This window comes from Macaca mulatta, chromosome 15 (genome assembly GCF_049350105.2).
Source record: "Macaca mulatta isolate MMU2019108-1 chromosome 15, T2T-MMU8v2.0, whole genome shotgun sequence".
Lineage (NCBI taxonomy): Eukaryota > Metazoa > Chordata > Mammalia > Primates > Cercopithecidae > Macaca > Macaca mulatta.
The window spans coordinates 63301978-63319370 of NC_133420.1; positions in this window are offsets into that span (position 1 = coordinate 63301978).

Genomic DNA, 17393 nt, shown 5'->3' on the forward strand with positions numbered 1-17393 from the left:
ATATGTGGTGTATGCATTTGAACAGTAGAGATATATAAGCAACATAGTGAGATCCCTATCTCTACAAAAATGTTTGTTTTAAAAATTAGCTGGGCCTCGTGGCACACACCTATAGTCCTAGCTACTTAGAAGTCTGAGGTTGGAGGATCACTTGAGCCCAGGAATTTGAGGTTACGGTGAGCTATATTTGTGCCACTGCACTCCAGCCTGGGCAATAGCAAGAAGACCCTGTCTCTAAAGGGAAGGAAAAAAAAAAGCTGGGTACGGTGGTTCACACCTGTAATCCTGGCACTTTGGGAGGCCAAGTTGGGCAGATCACGAGGTCAGGAGTTCAAGACCAGCCTGGCCAACCTGGTGAAACCCCGTCTCTACTAAAAATACAAAAATTAGCCAGGCATGGTGGCACATGTCTGTAATACCAGCTATTCGGGAGGCTGAGGCAGGAAAATCGCTTGAACCCAGAAGGCGTAGGTTGCAATGAGCCGAGATCGTGCGACTGCACTCCAGCCTGGGTGACAGCAAGACTCCATCTTGGGGGGGGGGGGGGGGAGATGTAGGTAACTAGAATTCAACTAGTTCTTTCTATATATGTTAACCATAAGAGGCGGGAAAGAAGACAGCAATAGACAACTAGTCATATTCGTCCACATTAGCTACAGTTTATGTACAACTTCCTGTCAACATAATATGGAAAGAGGAGCCTCTGCTTGTCATTTTCCATATATGTTTGTATAGTTTTCCTTTGACTAAAAAAGGAAGAAAATAAAAACAATATACTTATGCATATGCTATGTTAAGATTTTACCCTCTTGACTGGCTCCAGTACTCATCTGACAGAAGTGACCACATCCTGATTTTTTTTCCCTCCTTTTTCCAACATACGTAGAAGAGTACTTGTGTTTAACTTTGAATGTTTCAAGAAACCCAAAACTTACACCATGTCTTATGACAGAGGCATTTACTGCTAAGTACCCATGACTACCCAAGTCACCCTACTTAAATAAGTCATGGAGGGGCATGGTTCTGGCCAAGGGCCTGTAAGCATAGGCTATGTGGCCTTTCCATGCAGAAGCATACATAAAAGCCAGCTTTCTTCCTCTGCTTGGGTAGTCACATCCTGTGTCACTCCCTAGAAAAGAGTTGTGGTTTTTGTTTTGTTTTTTTTCCCCTGCTCTTTCCTCCAGGCTGGAGTGCAGTGATGTGATCTCGGCTCACAGCAACCTCCGTCTCCCGGGTTCAAGTGATTCTCCTGCTTCCGCCTTCCAAGTAGCTGGGATTAAAGATGTGTGCCATGACACTCAGCTAATTTTTGCATTTTTAGTAGAGACAGGGTTTATGCCATGTTGGCCAGGCTGGTCTCAACTACTGACCTCATCACCCGCCTCAGGCTCCCAAAGTGCTGGGATTACAGGCATGAGCCACCATGCCCAGCTGAGAGGATAAGATTCTTATGAATGGGAGGATCACATCACAGCTAAATGTTTCAGCTCTCTTGTACACTTCAATGAACTGGATGAACAAGGCCGTTCAATAAAGTGTAATTAGCCACATGATTTTAAATTTTGTTAGTAGCCACATTAGAAAGAAAACTTGAAATTATTTTTAATATTCAGTCAAATATACCAAAATATTTCTACTGTAATATTAAGATCCTTTACATTTTCTCCTACCAAGTCTTTGAAATCCAGTGTGTATGTTACATTGACAGCGTATCTCAATTTGGACGAGCCACATTTCAAATACTCAGTAGCCACATCTGCATAGTGGCCACCAAGTTAGATGGCATAGGTCTAGACCAGAACTATGCAAAGCTACCTGGTTTCTAAAGAACTGAACGTTACTCGTGATAATCCCAAGATGATTTGCTATTATTGCATGCCTTAACAAACTATAGTATGATTTTAAAACATTCTATATATAGTTGAATGTAACTTTCGTTGCTATAATACATTAGAAAATACTCATTTTCAAAGCAGTATGAATTTCTCTGAAGCTGCCATAGATAATATTCAAGAACAAAGCTCCTTGTTTGTCAGTAAATTTTCAGATATATTTGCTTGAATTCACAGCTATTTAAATTGGGCCAGGCACAGTGGCTCCCACCTATAATCCCAGCACTTTGGAGGCCAAGGTGGGTGGATCACTTGAGGTCAGGAGTTCAAGACCAGCCTAGCCAACATGGTGAAACCGCATCTCTACTAAAAATACAAAAAAAAAAAAAAAGGGTCGGGCATGGTGGCTCACACCTGTAATCCCAACACTTTGCGAGGCTGAGGCAGGCAGATCATGAGGTCAAGAGATGGAGACCATCCTAGCCAACATGGTGAAACCCCGTCTCTACTAAAAATACAAAAATTTGCTGGGTATGGTGGCACATGTCTGTAGTCCCAGCTACTATGGAGGCTGAGGCAAGAGAATCGCTTGAACCCAGGAGGCAGAGGTTGCAGTGAGCTGAGATCGCACCCCTGGACTTCAGCCTGGCAACCCACCGAGACTCCGTCTCAAAAAAAGAAAAGCTGGGCGAGGTAGCAGATGCCTCCTGTAATCCCAGCTACTTGGGAGGCTGAGGCAGGAGAATCACTTGAACCTGGGAGGCAGAGGTTGCAGTGAGCCAAGATCATGTCACTGCACTCCAGTCTGGGCAACAGAGTGAGACTCTGTCTCAAAAAATTTTTTTTAAATAATTTGATCCTCATAAAATTCAGCATTCCGAAGAATTGGGGGTAGGAAACTTGAGCCTCACTTTGAGATGGAGTGGATTCCTCTTGAGATTCTCTACAGCACACATACTCTTGACCTTTTCATGTATCTCTGTCTCCTAATTTGGCAGGAAATACAGGAAAAGAAGGAAAAGGCCAGGCGTGGTGGCTCAAGCCTGTAATCCCAGCACTTTGGGAGGCCGAGACGGGCAGATCACGAGGTCAGGAGATCAAGACCATCCCTGGCTAACACGGTGAAACCCCGTCTCTACTAAAAAATGCAAAAAACTAGCCAGGCGAGGTGGCGGGTGCCTGTAGTCCCAGCTACTCGGGAGGCTGAGGCAGGAGAATGGCATGAACCTGGGAGGCGGAGCTTGCAGTGAGCTGAGATCCCACCACTGCACTCCAGCCTGGGCGGCAGAGCGAGACTCCGTTTCTTTTTTTTTTTTTTTTTTTTTTTTTGAGACGGAATCTCGCTCTGTCCCCGGGCTGGAGTGCAGTGGCCGGATCTCAGCTCACTGCAAGCTCCGCCTCCCGGGTTTACGCCATTCTCCTGCCTCAGCCTCCCGAGTAGCTGGGACTACAGGCGCCTGCCACGTCGCCCGGCTAGCTTTTTGCGTTTTTTAGTAGAGACGGGGTTTCACCCTGTTAGCCAGGATGGTCTCGATCTCCTGACCTCGTGATCCGCCCGTCTCGGCCTCCCAAAGTGCTGGGATTACAGGCTTGAGCCACCGCGCCCGGCGAGACTCCGTTTCAAAAAAAAAAGAAAAAGAAACAAGGACAAAACATCAACATAGTGACAGCCAGGAATATTATGTTACCTTATCATCTGAAAATATGTGGTAGAATTAGTTTGGATATTTCCCCACCATAGAAAAGAAGTGAATTGTTCAGGAAGAAGAAATTCACCTCCCCTTCAAACGTCTAGTTCTTGGTCTACACATGGGAACAATGCATGGTGACTGGTTAATAACCAGTGAGCCACACCTAGCAGTCTGCCAGGACCCAGTAGTCTGGCTAAGTCAGGTGGTTATTGCATATCTTCTGGTGAAGATTTCTCCAGTTGGGTATGGTCGCTCACACCTGTAATCTCACTTTGAGAGGCTGCATCTGGCTGATGGCTTGAGCTCAGGAGTTGAGACCAGGCTGGTCAACATGGTGAAACCTCATCTCTACAAAAAAATACAACAACAAAAAACAAGGCCGCACGTGGTGGTGCACACCTGTAGTCCCAGCTACTAGGGAGACTGAAGCAGGAGGATTGCCTGAGCCCAGGAGGTAGAGGCTGCAGTGAACTCTGATCATGCCACTGCACTCCAGCCTGGATGATAGAGTGAGGCCCTGTCTTTAAAAAAAAAAAAAAAAAAAAGACCCTCCAAATGTGTGCTGACGTGGATTTCTGATAGTTCAAACTTAATCCTAGTATGATAGACATTTCTGTAGTCAGTGTAAGCAGTATTGTATCCAGACATCCTAATTGGCTCTTTTTCTCCTTTTCTGCTTTTGGACGTTAGTACTAAACTTCAGCTGAATCAGAGGAAAATAACGACTCATCTACCAAAATAAGGCCAGTCCCCTTGCCAATAAAAAATGTGTCACTGTCCATGGTGATTCATGCTTAGAATGCCCCATCCTTGATGCCATTAAAGAGGAAAATAGGTCACATTTACTCTAATTCCAGAAGATCTACAGGAAACTGAGACCATCCCTCTGATCGAAGCTACAAATTTTAGTTAGGGAAACAAATCAGGAAAAAGAACTCACGTTGAGTTATTGTTCAACACACACACACAGAGGTCCAGGTCCTTGCTAAGGAATATTCACAACCTAACTCGGCTCCATGAGCTTTTATTGAGCACCAGCTTATGCCAGGCAGCTTTGAAATCAGGTCTTTAGTGTATTGATTTCTTAGTGCTGCCATAACAAGTTACCACAAATGTGATGGCTTAAAGCAAAGTTACTCTCTCATGGTTGAGGCTACAAGTTAGAAGTCAAGATGTTGGCAGAGTCGGTTTTCTCTGGCGGCTCTGGGGGAGAATTTGTTCCATGCCTCTCTCCTAGCTTCTGATGGCTGCTAGCAACCCTCGGCATATCTTGGCTTGTAGACATAACTCCAATCTCTGCCTCTGTCTTTACATGGCCACCTCCCACGTGTCTATCTTCTTCAGCTGGGTGGAAGGGCCCATGCCTCTGCACAGATGTCAGCAATGAGATCGGCTGTAGGGATACTTGTAAGAAAAGCCCAATCCAGGCTGGGTGTGGTGGCTCATCCCTGTAATCCCAGCATTTTGGGAGGCCGAGGCAGGCAGATCACCTGAGGTTGGGAGTTCGAGACCAGCCTGACCAACATGGAGAAATCCCATCTACTAAAAATACAAAATTAGCCGGGCGTGGTGGCACATGCCTGTAATCCCAGCTACTCGGGATCCTGAGGCAGGAGAATCACTTGAGCCCAGGAGGCGGAGGTCGTACCGTTGCACTCCAGCCTGGGCAACAAGAGCGAAACCCTGTCTAAAAAACCAAACGAACAAACAAAAAAGCCAGATTTGTTTCAACTCAATAAATCATTTTGGATCTGTTCTAACAAAGGAACTTGAGACTTCAGAATGTCTCATCATAAAGGATGGCCAAAATAATTTGGCCTAGAAAATGTTAACAAAGCTCACTCATTCCTGCAGTCAAAGATAAACCTCAGTCATGCTCTCACAGACTGATTTAAAGTAGCACTACTTTCTGGTAGGTCCATGAAAATAAATTCACTATGAAATGCATCATCAGATAGATGAGCTTAAAGGGAATAGATAGGAAGCCTACAACCTGTGTCCCACGTGGAGAATCAAAATCTAATGAACCTTGAAGACATCCTGCGAAGTGAAAGCAGCCAGACACAAAAGGCCACTTATAGTATGATCCTGTTTATATGAAATGTTAAGAATTGACAACTCTACAGAGAAAGTATTAATAGATGAGTGGTAGACTAGAGCTAAGGGGATAGTGGGGTTGAGGGTGATAATGAAAGGCTATAAGGTTTCTTTGGGAGGTAATGAAAATGTTCTAAAATTGATTATGGTGATGGATGACAACTCCAAGTATATTGAAAGCCATTGAATTGTACAAAATGGATCAATTGTATGGTACAATTATCTCTAATTGAACTATATATTAATAAAGCTGGTTTTAAAAAGCACAATGACATATACCCACCAGAAAATATCTATAATTAGAAAGATTAACAATACCATATGTTGGTGAGGATGTGAAGCAAACAAATTCCCATCCGCTGTTGATGGTAACATAAACTGGAACAACCAATTTAGAAAACTGGTTGGCATTGTCTACTAAAGTTCATGTTCACCCAGTTACTCTTCTTCTAGGTATATTCCTAATAAGATGCATGTGTATGGGCACCAAAAGCCATGTACAATAATGTTCACAGCAGACTATAAAAGCCCAAAACTGGAAACAATCCAAATGTTTATCAACCACAGGGCTGATAATAAATTATGGTTGAGCTTTACAATGGTCTTTATACAGCAAAGAGAAAACCAACTACACCGAGCAACATGGGTGAATCTTGCTAATGCACTGAAAAGACCCAGAAGAGCACACTCCCGTGCCTCATTCAATATACTTGTGAGAATGTTCTTACAAACTGTTCCAACTGTAGGAAGATCAACAAGCAGAATTGATCTGTGATGTGAGAAGATGTGATCATGATTACCCTAGCCAGGCGGTTGTGACCTACAGGAGCTCAGGGCATGAGGAGGCATCTGAGCTGTCAATCATTTTTTATTTGTTGATCTGCATGTTTGGTTGCACAAAAGGTTCAATTTGAGAAATTCATTGTTCAATCTTCCGTATAATTTTATAAACTTTTTTTTTTTTTTTTTTTTGAGTTTTGCTCTTGTTGCCCAGGCTGAAGTGCAGTGGCGCGATCTTGGCTCACAGCAATGTCTGCCTTCCAGGTTCAAGCCATTCTCCTGCCTCAGCCTCCCAAGTAGCTGGGACTACAGGCCTGCGCCACTATGCCTGGCTTTTTTTTTATTTTATTTTTTTTATTTTTAGTAGAGACAAGGTTTCTCCATGTTGGTTGGTCAGGCTGGTCTCGAACTCCTGACCTCAGGTGATCTGCCCGCCTCAGCCTCCCAAAGTGCTGGGATTACAAGCATGAGCCACCACACCTGGCTATACCTTTTATTTAAAAAAAATAAGTGGTAGACCCCACTCTGTGACACTTTATAGAGGCACAGCTGTACAATGCAAGGGCAGGTGAATTTTTATCATCCAGATAGCTTTATCAATATCCCTAATGCTGTATTACATAAAACCTAAACAAGTCCCCCAAATCACTTTCCTCATCCCAAAACATGTTTTTAACTTGATTTTAAGTTAAAAAAAAAAATCAGAGCAGCAATATTTCTATTAGAATATTGCCACTATGCTAGTAAAGTATTTATATATGACATTTACACCAGGAGGCACTGTTGTTCAAAACCAAGTTCTAAATACAGTACAAGCTTCTTAATGCGCAGGTCAGGATTGACGCGGTTATAAGCAGCCAATGTGCTTTCATATTGCTTTTATTCGTGGAAAGCATACATTAGAAATCTGCCTGCCAGAAGAGTCCAGAATCACTACAGCTTACAGCCTCGTTCCTTCTTGAGCAATGTTGTGTTTATTCCCTACAGCAGGGGGCTTCTAAAAGTTTAAATGGTTTTTGAATATTTAATAATGGATTTTTTTTTTTTTCTGGTTGTATTCTTTTTTTCTTTTGAGACAGAGTCTCATTCTGTCGCCCAGGCTGGAGTGCAGTGGCGTGATATCGGCTCACTGCAACCTCCGCCTCCTGGGTTCAAGTGATTCTCCTGCCTCAGCCTCCCGAGTAGCTGGGACTACAGGCACCCGCTACAATTTCACCATGTTGGACAGGCTGGTCTCGAACTCTTGACCTCAAGTGATCCGCCCACCTCAGCCTCCAAAAGTGCTGGGATTACAGGTGTGAGGCACCGTGCCCAGCCTTGGTTGTATTCTAAAATGCAAATTTGTTTAGCTTTAAAGTCAAGCCTCCTCTGCGCTGAACAAGACTGATTCCTGCATATGAATTCCACTCCCATGCTCCTTCCACATAGACATAGGTACCGTTGAGACTGGAGCTACCATGTTGGCTGAAGCCTGCCTCTCCCAACCACAGGTTTGCCAGTGGCTTCCTAAATGTCAGGTCTAATGAACACATTCCCGTCTTTGTGCTGCTGGACTGCTCTATGCTGTGTGACTCTGCATTTCTGGGTGCGGAGGCCTGGCAAGGACAGGCCAGAGGAAGGCTGCCGCAGCTCACATGACTCGCCCTTTGGCTGTCATGACACTCCTCTCACTAAGTCCTCCGTGTGGCTGAGTTCTCTCTCCTGAGTTTCTTTTTCTCTGGCCCGCCCATTCCCATCAGGGCTCGCTAGGATATGACCCTCACCATTATCCCATTCTGTGTACTCTTCCTGGAGCTACTGCATCCTCTCCTACTTGCATCAGCAACATTTTATAGTTCCCCTAGCACAGGAATTCCTATCTGCAGTCCCACTTCTCCTTGTGTTTCCTGCTAAACATCTCCTCCTGAAGTTATCCTCCTGAAGATCCTGTAGGCCAAGTTGTCTAACCCATGGCCTGCGGGCCCACATGCAGCCCAGGACAGCTTTGAATGTGGCCCAACACAAATTCGTAAACTTTCCTAAAACATGAGATTTTTTGGCAATTTTTCTTCAGCTCATCAGCTATCATTAGTTATAGAGTTTTATGTGTAGCTCAAGACAATTCTTCTTCCAATGTGGCCCAGAGAAGTCAAAAGATTGGACACCCCAGCGGTAGGCACTCAAACTCAGCATATCCAAATATGGACTCTTCAAACTTCCCCACAAACATATTTCTTCTCCTGTACTGTTTGGCTCCACTGCTGGCCTACCATTCCCCCGATACCCTAGCCAGAAACGGGAGGGTCATCCTTGACTCTTTCATCTTCTGCCTCCCCCACACCTAGTGAATGGTCCTTTTCTTTCCCTTTCCTCCACAGCCCTAGTTCAGACCCCATCATCTCCTGCCTTTCCATCATGATCTCGCTTCCTGCTTTGTACCCCCCACTTTCATATTCAGACCTCTGCACAGCCTCCAGAGGGGATCACTCAAATACAAACTGATCATGGCCCCTTTACCGCCGACTCTCACCCACAGCTCCAAACCCTTAGGTGGCTCTCCCCTGCCACAGGACAAAGTCCAGTCTTATTAGATGCTCCCCTTCCCAACAAGAGCCTTCTTAACCTGCTCCTGATAATGGCTCCAGCCTTGGCTCCCAGAACTCCCTTGCCCAGCATATTATACTCCGGCAGCATCAACCTGCTTCCAGTTCCCCCAGACACACTGGGCCCCAGATTCCCCTCTGCCTGGAAGTCCTTTTCCTCCCTCCTCTGTTTTCTCCCTTGACTCAATTCTGGTATCCCCTCCTCCAGGAAACCTTTCCTGAATTTTAGAAGCGAGGGAGCAAGACGCTGCACCCCCTCCTCCTGTTGTGAGCTTGCCGAGTTGCTTTCCGCTGGCCTGTGAGCATCTTGTGCTGGCACTGACTCATGTCTTTACCTCTAGGGTCCAGCACAGGGCCTGGCACATAGCAGGGGTTGAATAAATATGTGTGTGTGTGTGTGTGTGTGTGTGTGTGTGTGTGTGTGTGTGTGACGGAGTCTCGCTGTGTCACCCAGGCTGAAGTTCAGTGACACAATCTCGGCTCACTGTAACCTCTGCCTCCCAGGCTCAAGCAATTCTCCTGCTTCAGCCTCCCAAGTAGCTGGGATTACAGGTGCACACCACCACCACCTGGCTAATTTTTGTATTTTTAGTAGAGATGGGTTTTCACCATGTTGGCCAGGCTGGTCTCAAACTCCTGACCTCAAGCGATCTGCCTACCTCAGCCTTCCAAAGTGCTGGGATTACGGGCTTGAGCCACTGCAGGCCAAATAAATGTTTCTTGAATGAAGGAGTGGAGAGTAACACTTGGGCTCAAACTGGTTAGGGGGTTGGTGGGAACGGCCCAGTAAGGAGTGAATGTTAGAGGAGGAGCAGGTTTTGGGAAGAGTAAGGAAGGAGAGCAGAGTACCCATGAGTGACGAGGACCGGGCCTCCCATGCTGGGAGGTGCCAAGGGCAGATGTCCAGTAGACAAGCTGGATGATCACACCCAGGGCTCTCGAGAGAAACCTGGGCCATTGGGTGTTAGCGTGTAATTGTGGCAGCTAAGACAAGGCTGACTTCAGGAGGCCTCAGAAGGAAACCTCCTTTTTAGGAGAGGACTACCCCTTTTACTACTAGAGGAAGATTCCTCCCTTCCAGGTTAGATCCAGGGTGAAGACCTTCTTGCGAAAGGCCTCAGGGGCTGTAGAGAGCCTCCAGACAGGTGGGAGCCACGCCACCTCTGCCATCTCAGGGCTGCCTGGGGGCCTTGGGCCAACTCCACCTTCTTCAGGACCCTGGGCCTGCTGAGCTGGGCAGGGCTCCTCTCAGCTGAGGGATGCACTGTGGAGACCTGGCAGAGACAGGCCAGAGGAAGGCTGCCATGGCTCCCGTGACTCGCCCAATTCTGGGTGAACCGCCTTCCTGGACTTGTGTATCTAATGAATTAGGTTCAAGTCAGTCATTACTAACCCAGGCAGAGTGAGAGCCGCCCCCACATACCACATGCACACACAAACTGCAACCAGCAACAAGCCCTGGCCCGTGCACAGAACTCAGATGCTATCAGCTCCTCGACTGTCCAGCATCCACGGGGCCCATTGTCCAGAGAGGGCATCGCCTGTCCCACAGGGACTGGCTCATCGTGACTCTTCCTAGGAATCCACCACGCAAACCTGACTTGGAACCAAAGGCCATGCTGGAGGGAAATGCCCCAGAGTTTCAGCTCACAAAGATGTGGACAGAAACTCAGGCCCAGGCGGCTCTTTTTTTTTTTTTTTTTTTTGAGATGGAGTCTTGCTCTGTTGCCCAGGCTGGAGTGCAGTGGCACGATCTTGGCTCACTGCACCCTCCACCTCCCGGGTTCAGGCCATTCTCCTGCCTCGGCCTCCTGAATAGCTGGGACTACAGGCGCCCACCACCACGCCCGGCTAATTTTTTTGTAGTTTTAGTAGAAACGGGGTTTCACTGTGTTAATCAGGATGGTCTCAATCTCCTGACCTCGTGATCCACCTGCCTCGGCCTCCCAAAGTGCTGGGATTACAGGCGTGAGCCACCGTGCCTGGCCCCAGGCAGCTATTTCTTTAAGGCTCCTCAGTGCGCTCTGTGAATTGCACAATAAGTAGCCACAGGGGCTGCTTGGACAAAATGCCCATGAGGAGAGAAAAAGCAGGAAGCTGGCAGAAGTCATAGGCACAAAGCTCCTTTCACAGCAATCCACCTGTGGGAAGCCCCTGGCCGAGCTCACAGGGGCTCGCTCCCTGCTGCTGATCTGCAACACAAGTTGCAAGTTCTCCTTCTGGGCTATCAGCGCAGCTCATAATGACAGTATCTGCTGAGGCCCCTGGGAGCGGGGCCAGGTCAGCGTCCATTTTGTATGATATGACCTGCCCTCTGTGCCATGGGGTGTGCCTTCTCTAGCATTTTGGAACTGAGGGAGGATGAAAACAGTGATGGCCAGGAGTGGTGGCTCAGGTCTGTAATCACAGCACTTTGGGAGGCTGAGGCCAGGAGATCGAGTCCAGCCTGGCCAACACGGCAAAACCCTGCCTCTACTAAAAATACAAAAATTAGCTGGGCGTGGTGGCAGGCACCTGTAGTCCTAGCTACTCAGGACACTGAGGCAGGAGAATCGCTTGAACCGGGGAGGCAGAGGTTGCAGTGAGCCGAGATTGCGCTACTGTATTCCAGCCTGGTAACAGAGCGAGACTCTATCTCAAAAACAACAACAACAAAAAAAAAAACAGTGACCGTAGTGGCCACCTTTTCCTGCTGCAAGGCCTAGAGGAGCAGAGAGAACCTGACTGCAGGAAGAGAGAAGAACAGAGCAGAGACAGAGAGGAGCAGAAGGGGAAACAGAGCATCCCGATGGTGCTTCAGTCCCTGATCATGTCCTACCTGGACCTCAGCTCTCAAGCTCCATGAGACACCCATGGATCCTTAGGACAAATTCCTCATGTTTTGGTTTTTATTTTTGAGACAGGGTCTCGCTCCTAGGCTCCCATCTCAGCCTCCAAAAGTAGCTGGGACCACAGGTTTGTGCCACCACTCCCAGCTAATTTTTAAAATTTTTTGTAGAGACAAGAGGTCTCATTACGTTGCTCAGGTTGGCCTCAAACGCCTGAGCTCTAGCAATCTGCCTGCCTCATCCTTCCAAAGCGCTAGGATTACAGGGGTGAGCCACCGCGCCCAGCCAGTTCCCCATGTTTTGACTTGGCTAACATAACTCCAATTCGTTGAGAATCCTAATTAACACCAGGGATGTGCCACTAATTAGCAACATGTCCATGGGTCATTCGTATAACCTCTTCAGGCATCATTTCCTCGTCTAGCAAGTGGGGATAAGAAGATACTTCACAGGATCAAAGGGATGCAAATAACTAAGTGAGAATGAAAGTGCCAGCTATGGCATATCCACATGCAGGCTCATTAACCGATGACTTTCCAACGGTCGGGAGAGAAGGTCCTGAAATCATTCACATATTAATGATATGTGGCTGAAACTTAGCACTGAATGAAAAATCGATTATTTTGCCCTCGAGAGCATTCAGTTTCTTCTAAATCAAGAGATGTAATCTTGTCTTCTTAAGTTCTTGGGTTTACAGATCTAGACATTTTGTCTAATGAACATTTTTCATTGCCTACCAGTATCCATCACCATTCCTCGAGGCAAATTATGCAAGAAAGATAGAGAGCTCTAGTCTTTTTTTTTTTTTTTTTTTGAGACCAAGTTTCACTCTTGTCACCCAGGCAGCAGTGCAGTGGCGCGATCTCAGCTCACCGCAACCTCTGCCTCCTGGGTTCAAGCAATTCTCCTGCCTCAGCCTCCCGAGTAGCTGGGATTACAAGTGTGCACCATCATGCCCAGCTTATTTTTGTATTTTTAGTAGAGACGGGGTTTCACCATGTGGGCCAGGCTGGTCTCGAACTCCTGACCTCAGGTGATCTGCCTGCCTTGGCCTCCCGATGTGCTGGGATTACAGGCGTGAGCCACCGTACCCAGCGGATTTTTTTTTTTTTTTAAGATGAGGGTCTCACTATGTTGTCCAGGCTGGTCTCAAACTCCTGGGCTAACGGATCCTCCCAGCTCATCCTCCCAAGTAGCTGGGATTACAGGCACATGCCATGGCACTCAGCTTTCAAGCCTTTTATAACCTATAGTAACCTTATAACCTAAATTGTAAAATTGACTCGCCATCCCTTTGCCATATTCTTTGGTCGCACAGGCCAACCCTGTTGCCCTGTGGGAAGGGACTGCCTAAGGGTGTGGATATCAGGAGGCTGGGATCCCTGGGGCCATCTTGGATGCTGGCTACTACAGAGAGTACATTTCAAGATTTCCTATCAAAATATCCCTGAGGGCAGAGGGGAATGACTGTGAATGGACTCTGCCAGGCCTGGAGGTTTGGCACCAACAGCAAATAGCTCACTATAATGGAGAAATGTCCAGACAGCCAAATTATCTCTCTTAAGTACATAGTAATTACATTACATCCCCTTTTATACCAGAATGTTTAAGCAAATGTGATGCTTTCAGAGCCCTGTGACATATACTGGGTAGGCCCAGTGCTAAACTTCTCCCAGTTTAAAGAGCAGGGCAGGGGAACCTGTTTGGAGACTGGTTAGAGGTCTAGGGAGGCCAAGTGACAGTCGCTTACAAGAATTGGCAGCTACAATGCCCAAGGCATTGTTTTTTTAACTTATTTTAAGTTCAGGGGTACATGTGTAGGTGTGTTATATAGGTAAACTTGTATCATGGTGGTTTGTTGCACAGATTATTTTGTCACCCAGTCATTAAGCCTTGTATCCACTAATTATTTTTCTTGACCCTCTCCCTCCTCTCACCCTCCACCTCCTGACAGGCCCCAGTGTGTGTTGTTCCCCTCTATGTGTCTGTGTGTTCTCATCATTTAGCTCCCACTTATAAGTGAGAACATGAGGTATTTGATTTTCTGTTCCTGCATTAGTTTGCTAAAGATAATGGCCTTCAGTTCCATCCATGTTCCCACAAAGGACATGAGCTCATTCTTTTTGATGGCTGCATAGTATTCCATGGTGTATATGTACCACATTTTCTCTATCCAGTCTACCACCGATGAGCATTTAGGTTGATTCCATGTCTTTCCTATTGTGAATAGTGCTGCAATGAAAATGTGTGCATGTGTCTTTATAATAGAATAATTTGTATTCCTTTGAGTATATACCCAGTAATGCGATTGCTGGGTCAAATTGTATTTCTGTTTTTAGGTCTCTGAGGACTCACCATACTGTCTTCCACAATGGTTGAACTAATTTACACTCCCACCAACAGTGTAAAGGCATTCACTTTTCTCTGCAACCTGGCCAGCATCTGTTCTTTTTTGGCTTTTTAATAGCCATTCTGACTGGTGTTAGATGGTGTCTCATCATGGTTTTGACTTCAATTTCTTTAATGATCAGTGATGTTGATTTTTTCTTCATGTGGTTTTTGGCCACATGTATGTCTTCTTTTGAAAAGTGTCTGTTCATATCCTTTGCCCACTTTTTAATGGGGTTGTCTTTTTCTTGTAAATTTAAGTTCCTTATAGATGCTGGATATTAGACCTTTGTCAGATGCGTAGTTTGTAAAATTTTTCTCCCATTCTGTAGGTTGCCTGTTTACTCTGTTGATAGTTTCTTTTGCTGGGCGGAAGCTCTTTAGATTCCATTTGTCAATTTTTGCTTTTGTTGCAATTGCTTTTGGCTTCTTTGTCATGAAATATTTGCCAGTTTCTATGTCCGGAATGGTATTGCCTAGATTGTGTTCTAGGGGTTTTATAGTTTTGGGTTTTATGTTTAGGTTTTTAATCCATCTTAATTTTTGTATATGACATAAGGAAGGGGTCTGGTTTCAATCTTCTGCATATGCCTAGCCAGTTATCCCAGCACCATTTTGAATAGGGAATCCTTTCTCCATTTCTTGTTTTTGTCAGGTTTGTCAAAGATCAGATGGTTGTAGGTGTATAGCCTTATTTCTAGGCTCTCTATCCTATGCCATTGGTCTACGTGTCTGTTTTTGTACTAGTACCATGCCATTTTGGTTACTGCTGCTCCATAGTATAGTTTGAAGTCAGGTGGCATGATGAGAGGCATTGTTTATAATATTAATACTAGCACAGGAGCTCACACACAGATGTGACCTGTATTGCACACACACACACACAAACAACCCAGTGTCCATCAGTGAAAGCCAGTTAAATAAATGATGGTATAGTTATGTGACTGGACATTACGATGGGATTATTGTCTCCAATTCAGCTGAGACCTCAAAGTCTGAGAATACATAAAAGATGCATAGTTCCCCTGCATCCCAAGGGAGGGGCTGGATCACACATGCAGAACACACTAAGATATTATGAAATCAGGTCTGCTGGCATCCTACCCCATCCTACCCACCAGAGGACAGAAGGGTTGATGAGTCAGTGGAGTGCTGAGGCCTCCCCAGCCCTCCCTACCACAGCCCTGGGGAGGTGGGAGGACCTGCCTGGGAGGTGGAGAGGCAGGAGGGAGCAGGCTGGGGGGCACTGCCCAGAAGCTACCCTCCCACTGCCCAGTGCTTAGTGCCGGTGCTCCCAGATCACACCGAGGGGCGAGCTGCTTATTTTCATGGCCCAATACTGAGATGCAGATAAACTGGGAAAGAAGAGAGTTTTTATTTCTGTAACCAGGTGCGGGGAAAAGGCCTGGAAATTATCGCCAGACCAACTCAAAATTTCGAAGTTTTCCAGAGCTTATATACCTTCTAAGCTCTATGTGTACGAGTAAGTGTGCATTTATCTAAAGACGTAAGTGATTCACTTCTAATCTATAACTAAGGTCTCAGCCCTGAAGACCTTCCTCTGGAGCCTCAGTGAATTTACTTCATCTAAATGGGTCCAGGTGCTGCGGTGATTACCCTTATCTTGTCTCCTGCTAAATCACGGAGGTTTGGGGAGTTCCTTTCCACCTCCAATAAATTTGTTTGTGGAGGGCTGGGGAGCTTCTTCAGAAAAATTTGTTTAATCCTAAACTTGTAAAACTTGTTTAATCCTAAACAGATCCTGTTAAGAATGCCTTCGTTATTTTGTCATGCTTTAAGGCCCAGGAAAGGCCTAGGCGAAACTCTGGGTGGGGTTTTGTTACGTTCCCGCCTTCGTATAAGGACACTGGCTCTATCAGCTTTTAACATTTAACTTCACCGCAGGGTGCTGAAACAGTTGTTACGGAGGCCCGCAATCCTGAGGCCTCGCCTGCCACACCACGGGGTTGAAAGGAGTGGAAGAGGAACTGTGATATTTGGATTCAAATACTTCTATATTGTCTAACATAAACATGTTTATATGTTACCAAAAAAAAAAAAAAAAGGAAAATAAAGGAGTAAAAAAGCATGTACAGTAAGCACCTAATAAGTAATAGTTTGTTCTAGGAGCATCCCTGGGAAAACATTTCCAGCAATTTCAGATTTTTGTTGTTTGAATTTTTTACAATAAGCATGTTTTATTTGTAGAAGCAGAAAATATCCAAATATAGCATTTTAGAAATAATTATAAAAAGCTACCAGAGACCCAGCTTTTCACCCCTCTCCTCCTCCTCTCTCCGTTAAACACAGAACTCAGCCCAGCAGGGTGGGCCTGCAGCCCAGGCAGCCCTGGGAGAACGCTTCCTTTCCGGCTGCCCACGCCCAGGACGGGACTTCCAAGCAGGACAGGGAACACGTCCCTGTTCCGGTCCAGGGATCAGCTGGGACACCAGCGCCTTGAACCTGACTTCCCAGGCCAGGACTCACCCCCCTCTTTGGAACCCCATTGCCCCCGGACTCCCCCCGCCTCAGCCTCTCCCACTCCACCGTCTGCCGGCCTGCACCCCAGCTCTGTCCCCTTCTGCCTCCCCAGTCCACTCACCTTCAGCCGGTAGTGAGCTTTCCCAAGAGGAAACTGAGGCACGCTGGGAAAAGGGAGCTACTTCAGGTCGAGCAGCAGCTCAGCGACAGGGCTGGGACCTAGGCTTCCCCGAGCCGCTGCGGTGCGCTTTAAATAACACCACACACCTGAACAGCTGAGGCGCCCGCGCCTCCCCTCACTACACTCCCTCATTCCAGGTTGAAATGTGCACCATGCTCCGGCAAAAACAAACAAACAAACAAACAAACAAACCAGGCTTTTCTCACAAAATCAAACCAGAAGGTAAGATGTGTGTGGCAGGAACAAGCTTCTTAACTTCCCTAAACCTTATTTTCCTCCTGTGGAAAGTGAGTTGATTAGTTCCTGCCTCGCGGCATTGCGGGGATCTAATGGAACGATGTGGTGCAGCTGGTGCCCCATAGCTGGCAGCTGTGGTTTGTTTCTCCCCAAACCGGCCACTTGGGCCCCAGCCTCTCAAGACCTATTTTGGGTGGCATTCATCTGGGTGGTGGGGAGCAATGGAACTTTTTCTTTTTTCTGAGACAGGGTCTTGCTGTCGCCCAGGCTGGAGTGCAGTGATGCAATCTCATCTC